Below are 24,799 nucleotides of genomic sequence, written 5' to 3'. Positions count from 1 at the left end.
AGCTTTGCAGGGCAGAAACAAATATCTGATAGAGTAGTGCTGTCATATTACTGGTGAGGAACCAACACTCAGACAGGGTAATTTGTTAATAGACACACAACTTGTAGAAAGCACCTGGAACTTGAATACTAGTTAGTTTAGCCCCAGCATTCCTGTGCTGGGAGACTGTCAAGTGCTAGATTCTCAACACCTGAGAAAGGCAAAACCTGAATCCATAAAAGTGTGAGGAGTATGCTAATAACATTCCAAACCACAGAAGTGCAGACTCAGGCTCTGCAGCCATTAGGAAAGGAGCCCCGCTGTTGTTTCTGTCCACAGCATGTATTAGAGTAGAAACAAATAATCTTTTCTTTTTGATTTTTGTCAAAGATCAGATGGTTGTAGATGTGTGGTGTTAATTCTGAGGCCTCTGTTCTTTTTGCTTAGGATTGTCTTGGCTATGCGGGCTCTTTTTTGGTTCCATATGAAATTTAAAGTACTTTTCTCTTTTTCCCAATTCAGAATTCTCTCTTTCTCTCTTTAGACAGTTAATGCTGTTACAAATGCTATTGATGCCAGGACAGGGCCAGTCACAAACAGTCCTACAGCTTCTCTGCCACATAATTATGGAAGATTCTTTTGTTTATACAGTTTTATCCCAAGTCTGAAACTACGTCTGTTGCTACCTCTTACTGCTAAGGCCTAAGCCGTCTGAGCCTGGAACGAGGGGCTCGGAGTGGACACTGGAATGGTGGGACTCAGTCTTCCTCGCTGCCACTTCTTGAGAGGTCCTCCTATTGCTTCTCACTGACGTCGTCACTCACGACAGGCTTGGCTCTGGACCCTCGGCTCCGCTGACGTCGGCCGCCCTTCAGCCCGTCCTGTGCTTTCTCCTTCCGGCCAAGCTTGATCTTCATTTTGACAGACCAGACTCATATTCAGAGCCTTCCTCCTCGCCCTCTTCCTCCTCCTCACTCTCCTAGCCTTGGCTGTCATCCTCCTCAATTTTCCGCCGCACACTGGTGAAGACCGACTGCAGGATGCTGTAGTCTTCACAGATCAGGGAGCCCTCCAGGTCGAAGGTCTGCGCGTTCTGGCACAGCAGCATGACGTCCTTCTCCAGGTCGTTGAGGCTGCCGTATTTGTGGTTGCGGATGGGCGCCTTTATCTTCTTGAAGTCCACAGGCTTGCGGATGAGCTCGTAGTACTCGCACAGCTCCTTTCGCGAGGGCAGCTGGACGAAGACCTCGCTGAGCTGACGTCCACTGCTGCTGTCCTTGTGCTTGATCACGGCGTCCACCATCTTCTTCATCTTCTTGGTGAAGTTGGGCGGGTTCGGGGAGAGCCTCTCTGCAGGCGGTCGCCCGCGCTTCTTCTGCTTCTTGCTCTCATCGTCCTGGTCGCGGCTCCAGGTGCTGGTGGTCGCTGATGTCGCTTGAGCTTCCGTGGTGATTTCTTCTGCCGGACCTCCTCTTCCATCTCCTCCAGCGTGCCCTTCTCGATGGCCTTTGATGCACGTGTTAAGAACTTATGGCCACGCTGGCATTGTAGTCCACGTGCCACACTGCTGGCTGGGTCATGGATATGGTTTCCTGTCATTTTCTAGAGCTTCTCCCTCATTGAGTCGCTGTGGTCCACCTCCTTGCGGTGGTGGGAGCTGCAGCCGAACATCATCATCTCCTCCTCGCAGGTCAGCAGCTCCACCTCGGTGTGGTCCTTGATGATCCACGAGGGGAGCTCGTCCTCCTCCAGGACGCGCGCTTCCGCTTGGGGTGGCGAGCCTCCTCGCGCCTGCGCCCCAGGTCCATGCGTATGCACAGATCGAACTCCTCCTAGTGCCGGGCGGCCATCTGGTTGACGGTCTCGTGGTCCGGCACCTCATTTCCTCCTCTTCCTGCTCCGGGATAGCCTGCAGGAAGGCGCATGCTCGTGGCTGGGGGACTTCCGGTCGAACATGGTGGCCTGGATCGCCTGCTGGTCCACACTGAGCTTGTACTTGGCTGCAGCCAGCATTTTCTCCTCCACACTGCTGACCGTGCGGAGGCGGAGCACGTGCTCCTTGTTCTGCTGCCCAGTGTGGTGGGCTCGGTTCTGTGCTCGCTGGTCCTGGTGAGGATTCCAGTCGCTGTCGAAATGCTGACAGTGTCGGCTAACTGGACGTTCAGGCCGAGCCTCCCCTCCCCACCCCCCGCCAAGCGGCCGGGTGCTGAGCAGGAAGGTGAAGTACTCGGAGCCAGGCTCTTTGAAGGTTTTCAGCAGCATGCCCGGGTCCTCCAACCTTCGTGGTTCCATCAAGCCTGAGGTATTTAAAGCCGTGATACGCAAAGTAATTTTCCATGATGGTCACAAGGGAGATCATTTGGCAGAAACAGCAGCACTTCGTGGTTGGTTGCTGGGAGTTTGGGAAGATTTTTATGGAGAAGCTCAAATTTACCCAGGGCTCAGTACAGTACAGTCCTTGGACGATGCCCCTGGTGAACCCCAAGTGCTCAGAAAAGGACTCACTGTGCTGGAGCAAGGAGGGGTGGTTGCAAATCTTCCGCAGCTCCATGATGGTGTTCATCAGGGTCTTGGTGCCGTCTTTGCCTTTCTTGTCCTTCTTGGAGCCCTCAGTCAGCGGCAGGCCCTTGGCCTGCATGTCACGGTAGAGCACTTGCTGCAGCGCGGACATGTTGTATTTTATGACGTGCTCCAACTTTTTGGGCAACTGGGCCCAACTTCCTTCTTGAGCCGTGGAAGCAGGAAGGGCCGCGGCATAAAGTAACTTTTTCTAATTCTGTGAAGAAAGTCCATGATAGCTTGATGGAAATAGCATTGAATCTGTAAATTACTTTGGGCAGTATGGCTGTTTTCACGATATTGATTCTGCCTATCAATGAGCATGGGTTTTTTTTTTTAAATCTGTTTGTGTCCTCTCTTATTTCACTGAGCAGCGGTTTGTAGTTCTCTTTGAAGAGGTCCTTCCTGTCCCTTGTAAGTTGAATTTCTAGGTATTTTATTCTCTTTGTAGCAATTACGAATGGGAGTTTACTCATGATTTGGCTCTCTGCTTGCCTATTATTGGTGTATAGGAATGCTCGTGATTTTTCCACATTGATTTTGTATTCTGAGACTTTCCAGGTTTATTTATTTAACTTCTTCCCATTACTTCTTTCTTCCACACTCTCCTTACCCCTTAACATTAATTTTTCCAATCCCATCAAGGCTCAAGAGGATGTAACTTCAACAACAACAAACAAATCCATGCCTTACTTATCAGTATGAATGTTTTTGGTCTGCTTCTGAAAGTGTAGAGAAAAAAATATACATTTCTTCTAAATGAAAAAAATATAAAGTTGATCCAAAGTCTGAGTTTTTATTTTAATAGTTTTGGGGAAACGGGTGGTTTTTAGTTACGTGGCTAAGTTTTTAGTGGTGATTTCTGAGATTTTGGTGCACCCCATCACCCATGCAGTATATACTGTACCAAATGTGTAGTCTTTTATCCCTCATCCACCCTCCACCCTTCCCTTTGAGTCCCCAAAGTCCATTATATCATTCTTATGCCTTTGTGTCCTGATAGCTTAGCTCTTCCTTACAAGTGAGAACATATGATATTTGGTTTTACATTCCTGGGTTGCTTTACTTAGAATAATAGTCTCCAACTTTATCCAGGTTGCTGCAAATGCCATTGTATCATTTCTTTTTATGGCTGAGGAGTATTCCATGGTGTGTGTGTGTGTGTCACATTTTCTTGTTGATTGATGGGCATTTTGGTTGGTTCCATGTTTGTACAATTGTGAATTGTGCTGCTATAAACATGCATGTCCATGTGTCTTTTTCATATAATGACTTCTTTTCCTCTGTGTAGATACTCAATAGTGGGATTGCTGGATCAAATGGTAGTTCTACTTTTAGTTCTTTAAGGAATCTCCATACTGTTTTCCATAGTGATTATATTAATTTACATTCTCACCAGCAGTGTAGAAGTGTTCCCTTTTCACCACGTCCACACCAACATCTATTATTTTTTGATTTTTAAATTATTGCCATGCTTGCAGGAGTAAGGTGGTATCTCATTGTGATTTTAGTTTGTATTTCCGTGATAATTAGTAATATTGAGCATTTCTTTCCATATTTTGCTGGCCACTTGTGTATCTTCTTTTGAGAATCATCTATTCATGTTCTTTGCCCACTTTTTGATGAGATTATTTGTTTTTTAAATGCTGATTTGTTTGAGTTCCTTAAATTAGTCCTTTGTTGGATGCATAGTTTGGGAATGTTTTCTTCCACTCTGTGGGTTGTCTGTTTATTCTGCTGATTATTTCTTTTGCTGTGCAGAAGCTTTTTAGTTTAATTAGGTCCCATCTATTTATTTGTTTTTGTTGCATTTGCTTTTTGGTTCTTGGTCATAAACTCTTTGCCTAAGCCAGCATCTACAGTCGTTTTTCTGATACTATCTTCTGGAATTTTTAGGTCTTAGATTTAAGTCTTTGATCCATCTTGAGTTGATTTTTGTATAAGGTGAGAGATGAAGATCCAGTTTCATTCTTTTACAAGTGGCTTGCCAATTATCCCAGTACCATTTTTTTTTTTTTTTTTTTATAGGTTGTCCTTTCCACATTTTATGTTTTTGTTTGCTTTGCTGAAGATGAGTTGGCTGTAAGGATCTGGCTTTATTTCTGGGTTCTCTATTCTGTTCCATTGGCCTATATTCCTATTTTTATAGCCTTGTAGTATTGTTTGAAGTGGGGTAATGTGATGCTTCCAGGTTTGTTGTTTGCTTAGTCTTGCTTTGGTTATGTAGGCTCTTTTTTTGTTCCATAGGAATTTATGATTTTTTTTCTAGTTCTGTGAAGAATGATCATGGTATTTTGATGGAAATTGCACTGAATCTGTAGATTGCTTTGGCAGTATAGTCATTTTCACAATATTGATTCTACCCATCCATGAGCATGGTATGTGTTTCTGTTTGTTTGTGTCACCTGTGATTTTTTTCAGCAGCGTTTGGTAGCTTTCCTTGTAGAGATCTTTCACCTCCTTGCTTAGATATATTCCCAAATATTTTATTTTATTTCGTAGCTGTCTTAAAGAGGATTGAGTTTCTTGATTTGATTCCCAGCTTGGTTGCTGTTGGTGTGTAGCAGTGCTACTGATTTGTGTACATTGAGATTTTGTATTCTGAAACTTTGCTGAATTCATTTATTAGACCTAAGAGCTGTTTGCACAAGTCTTTAGGGTTTTCTGGGTACACAGTCATATTATCTATGAACAGTAACAGTTTGACTTTCTGTTTACCAATTTGGATGCCCTTTATTTCTTTCTCTTGTCTAATTGCTCTGGCTAGGACTTCCAGTTTTATGTTCAATAGAAGTGGTGAAAGTGGGCATTCTTGATTTGTTCTAGTTCTCAGAGGGAATGCTTTCAACTTTTCCCCATTCAATATAATGTTGGCTATGGGTTTGTCATAGATTACTTTTATTATCTTGAGGTATGTCCCTTCTGTGCCAATTTTGCTGAGGATTTTAATCATAAAGGGATGCTGGATTTTGTCAAATGCTTTTTTGTGTGTCCATTGAGATGATCATATAATTTTTGTTTTTAATTCTGCCTATGTGATGTATCACATTTATTGACTTGCATATGTTAAACCATTCCTGCATCCCTGGTATGCAAACCCATTTGATCATGATGGATTATCTTTTTGATATGCTGTTGGATTCAGTTAGCTGGTATTTTGTTGAGGATTTTTGCATTTGTGTTCATGCAGGATACTGGTCTGTAGTTTTCTTTTTCTGTATGTCATTTCCTAGCTTTGGTATTAGGGTCATACTGACTGCATAGAATGCTTTAGAGAGGATTCACTCTTTCTCTATCTTTTGGAATAGTTCGAGTAAGATTGGTACTAAATGCATCTGGTCCTGGATTCTTTATTTGTTGACAACTTTAAAAATTACTGCTTCAATCTTGCTACTAGTTATTGGTCTGTTCAGAGTTTCTGTTTCTTCCTGACTAATGTAGGAGGGTTGTATATTTTCAGGAATTTATCCATCTCCTCTAGATTTTCTAGTTTGTGCATATAAAGGTGTACATAGTAGCCTTGAATGATCTTTTGTATTTCTGTGGTATTGGTTGTAATATCTCCCTTTTCATTTCTAATTGAGCTTATTTGGATCTTCTCTCTTCTTTTCTGGTTAATCTCACTAATGATCTATCAATTTTGTGTATCTTTTCAAGGAATCAGCTTTTTGTTTCATTTATCTTTTGTATTTTTGTTTGTTTCAATTTCATTTAGTTCTGCTCTGATCTTTGTTATTTCTTTTCTTCTGCTGGGTTGGGGTTTGGTTTGTTCTTGTTGCTCTGGTTCCTTGAGGTGTGACCTTAGATTGTCTGTCTGTGCTCTTTTTGACTTTTTGATATAGACATTTAATGATATAAACTTTCTTCTTAGCACCACTTTTGCCGTATCCCAAAGGTTTTGTGTCACTATAGTTATTCAGTTAAAAGAATTTTTTAATTTCCATCTTAATTTCATTCTTGATCCAAAGATAATTCAACAGCTATTTAATTTTCATGTATTTGTATAATTTTGAGGTTTCCTTTTGGAGTTAATTTTCGGTTTTGTTCAACTGTGATATGAGAGGATACTTGATATAATTTTGATTTTCTTAGATGTATTAAGAGTTGTGACATATCATATGGTCTATCTTGGAGAATGTTTCATGTACTAATGAAAATAATGTAAATTCTGCAGTTGTTGGGTAGAATGTTCTGTAAATATGTTATATCCATTTGTTCCAGGGTATAGTTTCTTTGTTGACTTTCTGCCTTGATGACCTGTCTAGTGCTGTCTGTGGAATATTGAAATCTCCTACTATTATTGTATTGCTATCTATCTCATTTCTTAGATCTAGTAGTAATTGTTTTATAAATTTGGAAGCTCAGTGTTAGGTTATATATATTTAAGATTGTGATATTTTCCTGTTAGACTAATCCTTTTATTATTATATAAACGCCCTCTTTGTATGTATTTTTATTGTTGTTGTTTTAAAGTCTATTTTGCCTGATATAAGAATAGTTATTCCTGTTTGCTTTTAATTTCCATTTGTGTGGAATATCTTTTTTCACCCCTTTAAGTTTATGTGAGTCCTTTGTAGTAGGTGAGTCTCTCAAAGACAGCAGATACTTGGTGGATTTTTATCCATGCTGCCACTCTGTATCTTTTAAGTGGAGCACTTAGGCCATTTACATTCAACGTTAGTGTTGAGATATGAGGTACTGGTCTATTTATTATGCTAGTTGTTGCCTAAATACCTTTTTTTTAAAAATTGCGTTATTATTTTATAGGCCCTGTGAGATTTATGCTTTAAGGAGGTTCTGTTTTGGTGTATTTTAAGATTTTGTTTCAAGATTTAGAACTGCTTTTTAACATTTCTTATAGTGCTGGCTTGGAAGTGGCGAATTCTCTCAGCATTTGTCTGAAAAAGATCTTATCTGTTCTTCGTTTATGAAGCTTAGTTTCACTGGATACAAAATGCTTGTCTGACAGTTATTTTGTTTGAGGAGGCTAAAGGTAGGATCCGAATCCCTTCTGGCTTGTAAGGTTTCTGCTGAGAAATCTATTATTAATCTGATAGGTTTTCCTTTATAGGTTACCTGATGCTTTTGTCTCACAGCTCTTAAGATTCTTTTCTCTATCTTGACATTAGATAACCTGTGCCTAGCTGATGATCTTTTTGTGGTGACTTTCCCAGGTGTTCTTTGAGCTTCTTGTATTTGGATGTCTAGATCTCTGGCAAGGCCAGGGAGCTTTTCCTCAATTATTCCCTCAAAAAAGTTTTTCAAACTTTTAAATTTCTCTTCTTCCTTAGGAATACTAATTATTAGCTTTGGCCATTTAACATAATCCCAAATTTTTGGGGGGCTTTGTTCATTTTCAAAAATTCTTTTTTCTTTGTCTTTGTCTGGTTAGGTTAATTTGAAAGCCTTGTCTTCGACCTCTGACGTTCTTTCTTCTACTTGTTCTAGTTTATTGTTAAACCTTTCCAGTGCATTTTGTATTCCTCTAAGTGTGTCTTTCATTTCCAGAAGTTGTGATTGTTTTTATGATATCTATTTCTGTGGAGAATTTTTCATCCATACCCTCTATTGTTTTTTAAAATTTCTTTAATGTGGTTTTTACCTTTCTCTGGTATCTCTATGAATAGCTTAATAATCAAGCTTCTGAATTATTTGTCTGGCAATTCAAAGATTTCTTCTTGGTTTGGATTTATTTCTGGGGATCTCATGTGATCTTTAGGGGGTTTTATAGAGCTCTTTGTTGTATTAACAGCATTTACTTTTTTAGTTTCTTCTCATTTGGGTAGACTATTTCAGTGGAAAAGTCTGGAACTCAAGGCCTTCTGTTCATATTCTTTTGCCCCATGAGCTGATCCCTTGGTGTGATATTCTCTTCCTTTCCCAAGGGATGGGGCTTCCTGAGAGCCAGACAGCAATGATTATTGTTGCCCTTCTAGGTCTAGTCACTCAGCAAGGCTATCAGGCTTTGGGCTGGTGCTGACGAATGTCTGCAAAGAGTCCTGTGATATGATCTGTCTTCAGGTTTCCCAGCTATGGATACCAGCACCTGCTCTAGTGTAGATGGCAGGAGAATGAGGTAGACTCTGTGAAAGTCCTTGGTTGTAGATATGTTTAGCGTGCTGGCCTTCTCTAATGCTGGTTATGCTAGTAGTAAAGTCATGTGGACACACTCAGGACCACTGGTTAGCCAGGATGTTGCAGGCATTGGATTTAGTAACTGTTTTCTTCTTTCTGGGAGTAGGGTTACTCTGTTAAAAGTTTCTATAATGGCCTAAATTGGCTGGTCTCCAGCCAGGATGTGGCACTTTCAAGAGAATATCCGCTGCAATAGTAGGAGGAGGATCTAAGCTTGCCCTAAGTTGACCAGGGCAAGTATTTTGGTTTCTCAGGTGATGAGTGGAGCCATAAACCTCCCAAGAATTTATGCCTTTTGTGTTTGGCTACCAGGGCAGGTAGAGAAATGCCATCAGGTCAGGGCAGGCTTAGATGGGTCTGGGCTCAGGCTCTCCTTGGGTGGGGCTTGCCACAACCACTGTCAGGAGTGGGGGTATAGTTCTCAGGCCAATGAAGTTATGTTCCAGAGAGGATTAAAGCTGCCTCTGCTGGGTTATACAGTTTGCCAGAAAAGTGGGGGAGAGTTGGTAGTGAAAGGCTTCATCCAGCTGCCGTGCAGTTGGTGGGTAGTCTTGCTCCTGCAGTGCCCAGCTCAGATCTTTTTCCAGGCCTTATGCTTCCCTACTGAGAAAGCAAGCATGGCTTTCAGGCCTTGCCCCTCCCTGTCTGCCTGCAATGTTGGCAGCAGCTCCTGTGCTTGTATATGCAGTAGTTTCTGTTCACACCCTGGGCTCTGCTCAAGAAAATTAGTGCCCAGTTAAAATTATCACAAATTTCATTTGGGAGCTCATTTTACCCTGTGACCGCTCCACACCCCAATTCAGCTGGCTGTCTTCCCCAAGGACCCCTGTGAGTTATAGTCAGGGATGGCTTCCCTGGGCTCAAGCTGGAGACTGGGTGCCTACAGGGCTCTTCCTGCTGCTGCTTCTACTTTATATTTTGTGTGGCCCCCTAAATCCATTTCAGCTCTAGGTAAGGTTAAGTCCTTCTCCTGTGATCTGGATTTTCAGATTCCCCCATGGGGATGTATGTTCTGAGGCAGGTTTTTCCCCTTCTCACACTTTGGGGACTTGCAGTTTTTTTGTCTGTCTTGTAACTTTGCTGTGGCATGCTGTTTCCTTCAAGGGATCCATGAATTCTTTCAGTTTTCCTAGTGTGTTTCTGTGGTGGTTCTTGAAGCAAAACGGTGTAAGTCTCCACACACTGTTCTGTTGGTCCAAATGGGAGCTGCATGTTAGTCCTGTCTCTTATTTGCGATCTTCCTCCTAATCCTCCTGAATATAACTTTTGTGTGATCTAAATTTTTTTAGTCTTAGTCTTAATTTGAGGCATCAAGTTTGTTTTATTTTTTTAAGACTTGGATAACCTGGTTATTGAAGTACCTTATAAGTAATGGTGTTTCTTGCAAGATCTGGCTAGTATTTCAGTTCTAAACTATATTCCTATTACCATAGAAACCTGAGTGCAGGGAAAAAACAAGCAAACAAAAAAAACAAAAACATAGGAAAGAAAGAAAACAATTGGGATTGAGTCAGAAAACCTGGGATTGAAATTTAGCATTGTCTGATCAGAGTGACGACAGCAGCAAATGTTGATTGAGCACTTGCTATATGTTAAGTGCCTTTTTAACTAATTTTCTCACAGACTTACTAGCTGTGTGATTGTGAGAAAGTCCCATAATCTTGCTGAACCTGGTTGTAAATGAAAATAATACAGTATACCCATCTTATTTCATAAGGCTGTTATGTGACTCAAATGAGATGTTAAGTAATATAAATAGAGCTAACATTTACAGTTCATTTACCTATCAGGCATGGTTTTCACTGCTTTACATGCATAATTCATTTACTTTTGAAAATGACTGTCCTACAAATTAGACAGTTCTATTTTATAGACAAGGAAACTGAGGCAAGAAGACTGTAAGTATCTTGCCCAAAGTTAAATAGCTACCAGGAAGCAAAGCATGCATTTGAATGAAATGATATGTTAAAATGATTTGAATATATACAACATTTCTTATTTTTTTTAACTTTTTAAAAAAATTCTTTAAATATTTTTAAAATAGAGATGGGGTTTCACCATGTTGGCCAGGATGGTCTTGATCTCTTGACCTCGTGATGCACCCGTCTTGGCCTCCCAAAGGGCTAGAATTATGGGTGTGAGCCACCGTGCCTGGCCAACATTTCTTATTTTTAAACAGAACGATCTCAAGTTAAATAGACTGGGAAGTCTAGTGTCCTCAGTTAGGAACATACCAAGAATTTGCATTCAGTAGTGCTGAAGGAACAGCTCTTGAGAATTTCAGATCCATAAACTTCCTATTTATATGTAGTTATTTGGGCAGCCCAGTGACAGTTCAACTCATAAGTGGTTCCTTTTTCCTTTCTCTTACTGTTATGTTCCTGCAATTCACTCTACCTCAAAACATTATGGATTTAATGTCAAGTAGAGAGTCTAGCCTTCAGAGAGCAAATTGACCTGAACACTTTGCAGTGAGATGCACATGAATATACAAATGAAAAGATGACAAAATACATTGTTACATCAAGAATAAATACTATGCACTAGACTTTTCCCCTGTCCACCTCCAGTTTGTCCTTGTTCCTGTAAAAAGTCAAGATGTGGCTATGTTAAAAAATGGGTGGATGGGTGAGCAAATATGGAGCCAACCCTCTCTCTCATACATAGAGGAAGCAGTGAGGAAACCTTTACCTTGATTTAAAGCCTGACAAAGGCCAATTTGGTTATAAGGAAGAGATGAGCTCTTAGGAGAAAATGACCTTGCCTTTCATTTTAGACCTTATAATAACCATTCTGAAAAGTTGTAAAAGGGAATCCCATGTTGATTAAGATAGTGAATGGACCAAATGATTTCAGTGGTTTAAATGAGGTATACCCTGTCTTCACCTTAAATTCAGTGTGCAAAAGGCCAGACTGTCATCTTAATCTCTTTTCTAAGCATCCATTTAGGGATTGCCCCATTTGTTCAATGTTATTATTACTGTTTACCATGGAGGTTGTAAAATATGTAGCCATTTTAGTGTAGGTCATCAGAGCACACACTCTGGAGCCTACTGCTTAGATGTGAATATCAGCTTCAGTCCGTGTATGAGCTGAGTGACTCTGGGCAAGTTACCCAACCTCAGTTTACTCCTCTGTAATATGGGCATAATAACAATTCCTCCTTCATAGATTTATTGTGAAGATTAAATAGTTAACATTATGTAAAGTGATTAGAGCAGTGCTTCATAATAATTTATTGCTGATATTAAATTATTAAAAATTAATATTACTTAAATTATTATTACTATGCATTTTATTACGTATCTATAGACTCTGGAAGCTCAAGGCCCTTCTGTCTTTTCACTCTTGAACAGGTCACTGTCTTCTACATGCTATCCTTAAGTTTTCTATCAAATTAACTTTTCCAATTAATGCCTTTCATCATTATTTTTTTTTTTCTGCTCACACTGTGGACTGACCTCACATTGAATAGACAATAACTCAAACACTTCTTTGATTGCCAGTCAAGGCTCTCCATAGATTGGCCTCAACTGTATTCTCCAGACTTTTAGTAGGGAAGATGAAGTCGCTTTGGTTTCTCAGTCCATTTTCAGAGACAGCAGCACCATCTACTGGATGATCTTTATTCTAAATAACACTGAGCATTAACATTCTCAACTGTTAGAACTTAAAACAGCTGGAAAGCAGAGGTGGATGTTGGTGTTGTCTTTGGTTCATTTGTTTTAAGATCACATTCCAAGGCTGAATGAAAGGCTAGATGAAAGACCATGGAAGAGTTAAGGGAATGCCATGACCAGTATTTCACGTTGAAATACTTTGAAATTATGATTTTAGAATGTAAAGAGAACTTAGAAGACAATGGTGAAGCAGCAACAGTCGGAATAAAGCTGTATGTTTATGTATCACTGAACAGTTTTTAAAGAACTTTCACATTATTTGGCCCTCAAAGTAGCCCTACTAAAATAGAGAACAAAGATATTATTATCTCCATTTTAAATGAAAGGAGAATGAGGCAAAGGGAAGTTAAATTATGTGCACCAGGAATTGTGACTTTGTGCTTTGAACTTTCCATTACACTATACTTAACTGCTCCAGACTCTCATTCTATAGACAGGAAAACTGACTCCCAAAGAATCCAAGTAACGTCTCTCAAATCCAATGGCAAGTTATAGTATCAGAACAAGAGTTTCCTGATTAACAATCGGCACACATTCACAACTCTACTTCCTCACTTTGTTTTAAAATGTGTATAAATTTAAGGGGTACAAGTGCATTTTTTTTTAACATGGATATGTGACACAGTGGTGAAGTCTGGCTTTTAGTGTAACCATTGCCCAAATAACATACATTGTGCCCATTAAGTAATTTATTTCTCATTCCTCACCCCTCCCACCTCTTGACCATTTTGAGTCTCCAGTGACTATTATTGCACACTCTATATCTATGTGTATGTATTATTTAGCACCCACTTTTAAGTGAGAACATGCAGTATTTGGATTTCTGTTTCTGAGTTGTTTTTACTTAGAGTGATGGCCTCCAGGTCCATCCATGTTGCTGCAAAAGATGTTATTTCATTCTCTTTTACAACTGAGTATATTCTATTGTGTATATGCACTATATTTTCTTTCTCCAACCCTCTGTTGATGGACACTTAAGTTGAATTCATATCTTTGCTGTTATGCCTCATTTTGCTCTAACCCCAACAGTGACAACACCATCAGTGAAAAAAAGAGAGGTGATGAAACTCTCAGTGGAATTATTGCTCTGAATTGTGAATGCAGGCAGGTGAAGTGTGAAAAGTCTTTTTAATTGATTCTGATATGTGCCATTGGTACCGTCTACTCTAGGGTAGAGCCTGACCCTGAGGTTGAAGGAAGAGGCTGGGTAAGATGGCCCATGCCTGTAATCACAGCACTTTGGGTGGCTGAAGTAAGAGGTCTACTTGAGCCCGGGAGTTGGAAACCAGCCTGGGCAACATGGCGAGACCACATCTCTACAAAAAATAAAAAATTAGCCCGGCATGGTGGCACATGCCTATAGTCTCAACTATTCAGGATTCTGAGGTTGGGGGATCACCTGAGTCCAAGAGGTCGAGGCTGCAGTGATCTGTGATTGTGCCACTGCACTCAGCCTGGGTAACAGAGCAAGACCCTGTTTCCTGACCGCCCCCTCGATCATCCCCCAAAAGGAGGAGGTGGTGAGAGGAGGGGACTATACTTTGAACCTCAGATGGACTCCATAGGTTTTCCCAGGTTTGGCTCTGAGCCACGTTCTCAGGATGCCAGGTTGAGGAGGCCACTTGAGCAGGGCTGCTCCAGAGCTACCTTCTGACCTCTGGCTCTGGGCAGGTCCTCGCCTCTTTCTGCAGGAAACAGGGCAGGTCGCTATGGGAGCTGCGGGTTTTTACAACACATCCTCTGCCAGGTCTGAGACCTTTTCCTGAGCAGCTCTCATAATTTGAGCTCTGTTGCTAAACACACTGGTGGAGTGAGAATGTCTTATTTTCTGGTCTCAATTCCTACTTTTGGGAGTTTTAATGAAGATTTGATCATTCTCTAAGGGTTGAATCCTGGCACAGGAGTTTCCTGGAAATATAAAAATGTCACCTAGGCTTGCTTGCACTTAGGTAACCCTTGCTGGTGCAACTTTGAAAGAAACCAGGAGACCCGTTTAGTCAAATATTTAAAAACATTCAATTGTCAAGCCTTCACAAACTCTAGTGGTTCTTTTGCAGTTGATTAAATTTTCTAGGACCACACTTTCTAGAGCAAGCATTGCTTCATAAAATCTGTTTAAAAGTGAATGTTCACCTGGATTCCAAATTTATCACTATGTATGTTCACCAAATTTCTGTCATTGCAAAGAAATACTGGACTTTTTTTTATTGTTGGGTGGACAACTGGAGTTTGCAAATTGTACTGTACAGTTTTCTCTGCATTTGTTTTAATCTAAGAAGAAAACATTTTTTTTCTTGCTGCATAAACAGTAGTGGTTTCAAATGTCTAAATCTTAACCCCAGATCTTTGTGTGAAGCTTATTTCCCATTCTACCTGTGTCCTTGAAGATGGAGTGTTGAAGTGAAGTGAGGACACACAGGGGAGGAAGGTGTGGACATAAGATATTACTCAAGGCACAAGTCAGGCTGAAAGAGGATGGGCAAATGAGAAAAGATGGTTAGAAGGTAAATTTCTTTCTTCCTATTCATCATATCTTCTCCTAGGACACCAAAAGGGCCTCAGGTAGAAAAAACTCAGATTACAAACCGAGCAAAATTAATGAGGTTAATTGACTATAGAAACAATGCAAAGTGGCATCATTCATCTGGGGTAATACCTGAGGTTCACTGCCCCACACCAAATAAATCAAGTATGTGGACACACAAGGAGTGAGGTTAAGAGCAGAGGTTTAATAGGTGAGAGAAAGAGAAGAGCTCTGTCCTGCAGAGAGAGGGATCCTGAGCAGGTTTTCTAGTCCGTGGCGAAATGCAGCAGGTTTTATAGATGAGCTTGAGGAGGTGGTATTTGATTTACACCGGGCACAAAAGATTGATTGGACCAGGTGTACAATTTGCATAGGGCATGAAAAAGCTGGCCACTCCATCCTGATCTTTTATTATACAGATGGGTTGTCTATCTGACTGGTGCCATGTTGCCTGTTTCCTTACTGTACTTGTGGTGACAAAGAAAAAGGAAGATGGAACCTCCATGTTGAACATACCTGACCCTCAGGTAGCACTTTTGTATTGGCACAGCTGCTAGCATTCACCTGTGCAAGCTTCCAGCTTGCTTATCTATGTCTGCAGCTTGATTTTTCAGGCTGTTCTTTGTTAAAAAAGAAATTATTTGGGGGCTGTTTTTGTTAAAAGGGAAATTCTGCTGAGGCCTCTGTTACCCATACTATCTGCCTAAATAATTTCTATCCCCTGTAGCAAATGCATTTTTCAGATAGAGGCTCTTTTCCTCTTTGGAGGGAGGCCTTAGCCTGGGGAGGTCAGCCAGGCGCCAAAAAGGAAAGAAGCACATTTAACAAAGACAAATTTGACATCCAGGAAACACTGAAATGTGGTTTAAATCTTCATAAAAATTTCTATAAAATGTGCAAATGAATGATTACGTTGTTTGACATGGCAAAACATTGTAATAATCAGTGGCTCATCTACCACAAATCCCATCCTCAAGGCAGTTTCTAAGTTGGCCAGGTAATTTATTGTCCAAATGGGGAAACTTTTGGATGTGAAAGAGCATGCGATGTATAATTTCACTGGGCACAGGCATACACCAGGCCTGTCCTTGCCCACTCCTTTCTCATCTAACTCTTTCAATTCTGGCATGCACTGCATCACCTATGTTCACTTTTTTTCTCCCAACTAACTCATCTGTGGGATTTATTCTGTTTTCCCAGAGGAACTAGAATGTGAATTACTGCTTTGGCCTTTACTGAGATCAGCACAACAAAAACCCAGTGGGTGCTCAAGCCTCATCTCTCACCACCATCCCTCTCACTTAAAAGGTTTAAAAGGAGGTTTGTTGGTCTAGAGCCAGTGCCACTCCAGGGGCAATGAGCCCGCGGAGCACTCAGATCTTGCTTTCTAAACATTGTTTTTCAGTGAGAGGGGCCAGGGCTTTTTGGAGATAGAGCTGATACCAGGGTAAGAGCACGAAAAATATAAGAGGAGCCTGTAGAGTCTTGTAGTGTTAGGAAATGCTCAAAAAATAAAAGCATGGAGGCATGTGCACAAGACAGACGTGCCAGCCTGAAAGAGCTCCTGGGGGCCAAAACTGGAAAAATTTGAACAGTAATTTGTAAAGAAAGTGTAGTATTGAATTATAACACAAGTATAAGATAAAGGTACATGAGCCCGTGTTGCCATACGTATAATTGAATAACCAAATAAATAAATAAATGAAGGATGAGAGACAAATTTTCCTTACAGAAGAATTTCAGATAGTATATGTGGATACTATTATTACTATCCCCTCACTCCCCCAAAGTGTGAGCTGGACATAATGACTGATTTCCAGTGAGTAGAAATTAGAAAGGGGAAAATAGTAACTTTGCAGTGCAGAAAACTGGCAAACATTACTTTAACCAAAATGATCAGGTTTAACAATCACCAGTAATAAGTCATGTTGCTACCATTACTACTTCCTGTTTTGATATGACGACAAAAGGACCTTGTCTCTGTGGTATTCTTTTCCAAATCCTATAACTCACGTCGAATCATGATGAAAACATACGATGGAACTGTATTGAGGTATATTCTAAAAATTACCTGACCAGTACTTCTCAGAACTGTTGAGTTCATGAAATACAAGGAAAGACTGAACAACTGTGACAGAAGAGTGGACTAAGAAGACATGAGGACAAAATGCAACACAGCATGCTGCCTTAGATCCTGGAGCAGAGAAAGGGCCTTAGTGGAAAAAGTGGCAAACCTTATTAATAAAGTCTGAAGTGTAGTTAATAGTAATGTACCACTGCTGGTTTCTTAGCTTTGAGAACTGTGCCATGGTAATATAAAATGGTTATAGTGGAGGAAGCTGGATAAGGGGTATATGTGAGCTCTCTATTACCTTTGTAACTTTTCTGTAAATATAAAATTATTCCAAAATAAAAAATTCACTTTAAAAAAATGGGACATAGCAGCTAGCTTAAAGAGGTTTTATTTACCAAATCTGGACCAATTTAAGCATAAAATTGGTATTATAAATCAATAAATTCAGTTAAGGGTCATGAGTTTGTACTAAGGTAAATGAATGGATAAATAAATAAATTGGAGGGACAAAAATGTTTTTCCTTTCATTATATTGCCAATTCATAAATGTAGGAGGAGCAGTGAATTTAGAAAATTATCAATGGATGCTAAAACTAGTGATTGAAAGTTTGATGACGAACAGTTATTTGCATAAAATTAAGGTATTTACCTGCAAAGTACAAAGGGGAAAACAGGAACTTATTTACACTTGAAGAAAATTGTCAGATGTTCATGAAGAATCAACATTAATATGACCAAAAATGGACCAACTAGTGTTGTGTGCTTCTGGAAATGATGCACTGAGGGAACCACATCACTTTCGTGGTTTTCCTGCCCCTGCAAAATGCATTACCTGAATCTGAATCATGGAGAATTTCAGAAAAACCCAAACTGAGAGGGCTTCTCCAAAATAACTGGCTTATATTTTTTAGAAATATTAAGGCTAGGAAATAAAAAAATTGGCTAAGGAATTGTTTCAGGTTAAAAGGGACTAAAGAGCCATAACAGATAAATACATGATGTGATATAGAATTGGATCTTGCATTGGAGGGGGTGGCTATTAAAGGATATTACTGGGACAGTCAATTACATATGACTATCGGCTGTGGATTAGTTAATACTATTAGTGCCAATTTTCTTGATTTTGATAGCAATGTTTTTATAAAATACACAGACAAGCATTTTATTAAAGATATACCTCTTGCTGCTTTGTGAAGAAGGGTCTGCAGGATAGTTAAGGAGGAAGCAGGAAGCCATTAGGAGGCAATTTTAATAATACGAGCAAGAGACAAATGAGGCCTCGTGCAGTGGGTCATGCCTGTAATCCCAATGCTTTCGGAGGCTGTGGCAGAAAGTTTCCTTGAAACCAGGAGTTCAAGACCAGCCTGGGAAATATAGTGAGACCCAGCCTCTACACACAAAAATAAAAATATTAGCTAGGCATGATGGCACGCGCCTGTAGTCCTAGCTACTCAGGAAGATTGCTTGAACCTAGAAGTTTGAGGTTGCAGTGAACTATGATGGCACCACTGCACTTCAGCTTTGGTGACAGAGTGAGACCCTGCTTCTAAAATGTAAAAGAAAAAATTAAAAAATGATGCTTTTTTTGTAGTTGGTGGTACTTGTAGAAATGGCAAGAAAAGCTGGTTCTGTTTGGAAAGTAGAACCAAAAGGGTTTGTTGATGGATGGGCTGTGGATGGCTGAAAAAGAGACAAGCATTTCATCCTGAGCAACTGGTAGAATGGGGAGAGGGAGGGGCTGTCACTTAACAAAAAGGGGAAGATCCTGAGAGGAGCATATTTTGGGGGTGGAGGAAGATCAGGATTTTAGTTACTACACATTGCAGCTTGATTGCTTTCCCTCAACTGTAGCTCTGATAATCCCATTTCCCTGGCTGCTAAATTTCATTTCTTCAGCAGTTGAGATGTTACCACCAAAGGACTTGGCATTTGAAGTCTTTCTCAGCTTGGTCCCACCAAACTTTATAAAGACAGTATTTGCTCTTCTCCTCAGTGTTCCTTTTATTTCAGCCTAATAGAACTACTTGTGATTGTTAACTTTTCTCCTGTTGGCGTTTCCCAAAGTAAGGTCTGCATATAGTTGTTGATCTGAATAGTTGCTGTAAATTATAATGGTGAAATATTTTCCTTTTTATAGTTACACAGTAATTTTAATGTGTATTAGAAAATGACAACACTAGTTCATCAAACCTGTGATTTTATGAGTATTATCATTAGTACAAATCTTGGTAAAATAGTGTATCAATTTAAAGTCAATATAAAGAAAAATATTGTATAAGATATTACAAAATAATACTATGATGAAGGTGGAACATGAAAACTTGGAGCTGGAGAAATGGAAATACTGTACTGTTAGGGAATAATTTTAAAAATATGTTTTATTATATAAAATTTTAAATATACAAAAAATAGAATAAACCTGCAATTCAGCTTAGACTTGCCTCATGTCTAGGTTGAAGGTCCCTTTGGCTCACAAAAGGGACTGGCTCACCAGTCTACTCCAGCTTTATCAGCTAGGAGAACCCTCAGGAATTCAGTGTCCCCAAACCCCTGTTTAAAAATGAAGAGCTTTCGAATAGCCAAGACAATCCTAAGCAAAAAGGACAAAGCTGGAGGCATCACGTCACCTGATTTCAGAGTATACACTACAGGGCTACAGTAACCAAAACAGCATGGTACTGATATAAAAACAGACACACAGACCAATGGAACAGAATAGAGAGCCCAGAAATAAGGCTGCATATCTAGGACCATCTGATCTCCAACAAGGCTGACAAAAGCAAGCAATAAGGGAAGAACTCCCTATTCAATAAATAGTGCTGGGATAACTGACTAGCCATATCCAGAATATTGAAACTGGACCCCTTCTCATACCACAACCAAAAATCAATGCAAGATGGATTAAAGACTTCAATATAAGACCTCAAACTGTAAAAACCCTGGAAGACAACCTAGACAATACCATCTTGGACACAGGAATGGGCAAAGATTTCATGACAAAGATGCCAAAAGCAATCACAACAAAAGTGAAGATTGAAAAATGGGATCTAATTAAACTAAGGAGCTTCTGCACAGCAAAGGATACTAGCAATTAACAGAATAAACAGACAACTTACAGAATGGGATAAAAGATTTGCAAACTATGCATCTGACAAAGCCCTAATATGGAACATCTATAAGGAAGTTAAACAAATTTACAAGAAAAAACAACCCCATTAAAAAGTGGGCAAAAGACATGAACAGACACTTTTCTAAAGAAGACATACATGTGGTCAGCAAACACATGAAAAACAATATCACTAATCATTAGAGAAATGCAAGTCAAAACCACAGTGAGATACCATCGCACACCAGTCAGAATGTCTGTTATTAAAAAGTCAAAAAATAACAGATCCCAGTGAGGTTGTAGAGAAAAGGGAACAGTTACTGTTGGTGGGAGTGTAAATTGGCTTAACTATGTGGAAAGCAGTATGATGATTCCTCAAAGAGTTAAAAACAAAACTACCATTAGACCCAGCAATCCCATTACTGGCTATATACTCAGAGGAATATAAATCATTCTATCATAAAGATACATGCATGTGAATGTTCATTGCAGCACTGTTTACAATAGCAAAGACATGGAATCAACCTAAATGTCTATCAATGACAGATTGGATAAAGAAAATGTGGTACATATACACCATAAAACACTACGCAGTTATAAAAAAGAACAAGATCATGGCTTTCATGTGAACTTGGATGGAGCTGGAGGCCATTATCCTTAGCAAACTAACACCGAAACAGAAAACCAAATACATGTTCTCACTTATAAGTGGGAGCTAAATCATGAGAAGTCCATGAATACAAAGAAGAGAACAGCAGATACTGGGGCCTACTTGAGGGTGGAGGGTGGGTTGGGTACTACGCTTAATACCTGGGTGACAGAGTAATCTGTACAATAAACTCCCATGACTCAAGTTTACCTATATATCAAACCTGTACATGTACACCCAAACCTAAAATAAGGTTAAAAAAAGTAAATACATAAAAATGAAAGACTTTGAATCCAGGAGTGGTGGCTCACACCCATAATCCCAGCACTTTGGGAGACTGAGGCAGGAGAATTCCTTGAGACCAGGTGTTCGAGATCAGCCTGGGCAACATATTGAGACTCTGTCTCTACAACAATAAAATAAAAAATTAGCCAGACATGGTGGTATGTGCCTGCAGTCCCAGCTACTAGGGTGGCTGAGATGGAAGGATGGCTTGATCCTAGGAATTCAAGGATGTAGTGAGCTATGATTGAGCCACTGCATTCCAGCCTGGGTGACAGAACGAGACCCTGTCTCTAAAAATAATAATACTAGTAAAAATAAAAATTAAAAAAAATGAAGGGCTTTGGATACTTATCAAAGAATTTAAACTTGGTCATATGATAATGGGTCATTGGTGAAATTATTTGAAAAGAGAAATGATGAAAGAGTTACATTTCATTTTAGAAAGGACTCAGTAATAGAGTAGTATTGTAACATATAATGGCTGAGATGGTTGGTGTAAATCTGGGGCATATAATTCAAATGGCACTAATTATGAAGAGCCATATCTTGCCATAATGCAACCATGATTCCCGTTAGAACTTAGCAGGGGAAATGCTCACTACCTCTTTACTGTGGTGGACATGCTGGGGAGAACACTGGGTGTGGAGTCAGGCAGCTTCAAGCCTGTAAGACACCATATCCATATTTTGCAATTTTTTTTAGCTATATGGCCTTGGGGAAGTCATTTTAATTATCTGAGTTTTTCTTTCAGTTTCTAAGCATAGTGTTTTCAATACACATCTATGGAGATAATAATAGTTACTGCAATGATGGCAATATTCTAGAAGCATTCTGCTCTCTGCAGATGCAGCATTTGGTGACTTAGCATTCTTTTTAGTGCCTCCATCCCCCAACCCATGCCCCAAGCCTATGTTTTCTCACTTTGGTGGGCGAGGAGGTAGAGGTAACTATGGAAACGTATTTTATTATCAGTGAAAGAAGGGATAAATAACAGAAATTTAAAGGTTTGGTCTGTGAGTGTTTTGCTTCAAGGGATTCAGCAGGTTACCCTCTGTGGACTCCTGTTATGCATCGGAAATAAATAGAGCCTGATAAGGGAGAAGATGACATTGTTGAAGTTTCTTCTTTTAGCTGGCAAAAATAAGAACACATTTAAACATATAGCAATAATCCTCCTGGCATGTTTCTCACAGAGAAGCAGTGAAATCTTGTTGGGAATATTATGTTTTTGGAAAGGGAGAACTTCCTCAATCAGAGGACATAAAACAGTAATAAGCATTTGGTAAATTTAGGAAATCAGCTTCAGCTTGGGAATCCCAAAAGGGAGCTCATTTTGTGGGGTAGAAAGAGATTTTTCCAGGGCTTACCCTTAGTAAAAGGAAACTTCTGATTTTAAGTTTAAAAGTTCCAAGGGACTAATTCAAAGTGGAGAAGGAAAAGTTATTTTCATAATTCCTGCTAAGATATTTGCATACTGTAAGCCAATTGCTTGTTGGCTAATAGGGTTTGAATTTTTGGACCTGTACACTTTTTTTTCGTTTCTACCACTGAGTGAAATTATTCCCTAAATCAATTTCTGTGAAATGTGATGAAATAAATGTAAGCCAAGTTAAATTTACTGGATTAAGTCTTTATTTTTAAAGGGAAAGATATAGTAGTTAGTAAATAATTACTTTTTTTTTTTTTTTTTACTTCATAAAAAATAGGACAGAAAGGATTTGGTAACTCTAAACTTAGTAAAAAGTGCTTCTTACTGGTTATATTTTGGTGCCTTCAGGAAACTCACAAGTAGCGCTTGATAGGGGTAAACTATTTGGCTGGATTCATCAGAGATTGTCTTAATTTAGGCCTGACCAATCGAATTCATTTTTGCGGATTCTAGAATTCATAAAGCTAAGCAAACTGGGTCAAAGATTGGAAATGTGACTTGATCTATTCAGAAAAGCGTAGCTTACCATGACTTTTACACTGGTGCACGTGTGGTCCAAACTGCAGCACTCTCCTCAACCCCCTAGCAGAGGCAAATCGCACTTTATCACTTCCTGGTCTGTCAGTGATTCACCAACAACTACAGCTTGGGTAAGTATGTTGAAGCTCTTTAATGTGGCCAGCTCCACCCCAGGCTGCCACTTTAGCTTGTCTCCCTTTGCTCTTTGGCTTTAAGTTGACTCTCCAGGGTGGTCAAATGACCGGTAGTTCTGAACACACAACTCAGTATTTGACATTTTTTACTAGAGACGGGGTATTACCATGTTGGCCAGGCTGGTCTCGACCTCTTGACCTCAGGTAATCCACCTGCCTCTGCTTTCCAAAGTGCTGGGATTACAGGCGTGAGCCACCGTGCCTGGCCGATTCTTATAATTATACTTTTTATCATCTAAGGATGCTTAGGAAAGCTATGGAGCTTGTTCAGGCTTTCTTCTGGGGACAGTGACAGGACTTATTTAGGATAAAGTTGTGTTTTGATTACATCTAGCTGTGGTCCACTCATCCCATAAATCTGTTAGTATGAGCAGAAAGAATGATGAAGTTCTGGTCAACAGTTTATTTAAAGTCCTCTGTCATAGGGCAGCATCCCAGCAACTGAAGATATTAAAATTAAGTAGACTGAGTAGCTGTCCTTCCAGTGTTCATAGTTTAGTGGGAAGGAAAGAGCAGGTTGCCAGTCCATGCAGCAGTCTGACCCCTGCAAGTCTCCCTGTCACTGATTTCTCCCTACTTCAGGCCTCCTTGTCCTGCCATGAGAGTTATGAGCCCAAATATGTTGACCTGTTGATTAAAGACCCTGGGCACCATCTGCAGTCCCCAACATGCTCACTGGTTCTGAGTACCAGGGCCCAGTGGATGAAAGCAGGGAAGGAGACTTAGACTTAGGTGTGAAGCATTTCGATCTCAGATCAATTACTGAACCATTCAAACTCCAGCTTCCTAATCACTAAATGGAAATAATAAAATCTACACCTCGGATTTGTTGTAAAAATTAAATGAGATATTTGTTAAGGGTTCAGCAGAGTGCCTGCACGTTGAAGTGCTTCATAAATGGAAGCTATTGTTGTTTTCATCGAGATCAACTGCCCTCTCCCCACCTCTCTTGTCTTCTCCGTCATGTATTTGAAACCTACTGGATGGGCCTCTAATGAGTATAGTCTAAAGAGTATCTTTATGGTTAGATGCTTCTGTGGGGAAAGAATATAAAAAAGAAAATTTCTAAAAAGTAAACTAAGGAGTAGTACATGACATCATTCTTAATAAAACAAGGTTAAGGAGTCCAACTGGAAAGGTTTATGACTTTGTAGTAACATTTTTTGTGTGTGTGTGTGAATATACCAGTGAGATTAGGGTGTGTCAAAGACATTTATATTTTGTAGTAATGGAGTGATTTAACTTTTCCTTTGTGTATGACGTCCATGAAGCTAATTATAGCTGAGATTTATAACAGTTGATCAATTTGGTGAAATGGAAAGACACTAGAATTAAAGAGTAAAAATGTGGTTATTATTTAACATTCTTTCATCAGATAATTTTTAACTGCTCCTGCCAATCTGATATATGAGAGCTGATTTTTCCAGAGGTAATTCTGAGGCTCTTGATGATAACATTTTGTTTTCTATTGTGATCAGTGAAAATCTTGCCTCTTCAACAGATTGCTTTGGTCTTCAGGACAAAGATTGTCTCCTCTACATCATTTTTTTTTTTTTTTTTAATTCTATGGTGATATGGTTTGGTTGTGTTCCCACCCAAATCTCAACTTGAATTGTATTTTCCAGAATTACCACAGGTTGTGAGAGGGACCCAGGGGGAGGTAATT

At 39.7% G+C, this 24,799-nt stretch overlaps 1 pseudogene; it reads right to left on the bottom strand.

The window, feature by feature from the left end:
• Nucleotides 1-673: 673 nt before the first annotated feature.
• The window catches only part of LOC116559087, a 39,006-nt pseudogene continuing 14,880 nt past the window's right edge, over nt 674-24,799 (bottom strand).

Source organism: Sapajus apella, unplaced genomic scaffold (assembly GCF_009761245.1).
Source record: "Sapajus apella isolate SASKATOON/1434 unplaced genomic scaffold, GSC_monkey_1.0 scaffold22, whole genome shotgun sequence".
In the NCBI taxonomy this organism is placed as follows: Eukaryota; Metazoa; Chordata; class Mammalia; order Primates; family Cebidae; genus Sapajus; species Sapajus apella.
Note: the sequence above shows the minus strand (reverse complement) of the source record. Positions and strands in the feature narration are given on the sequence as shown.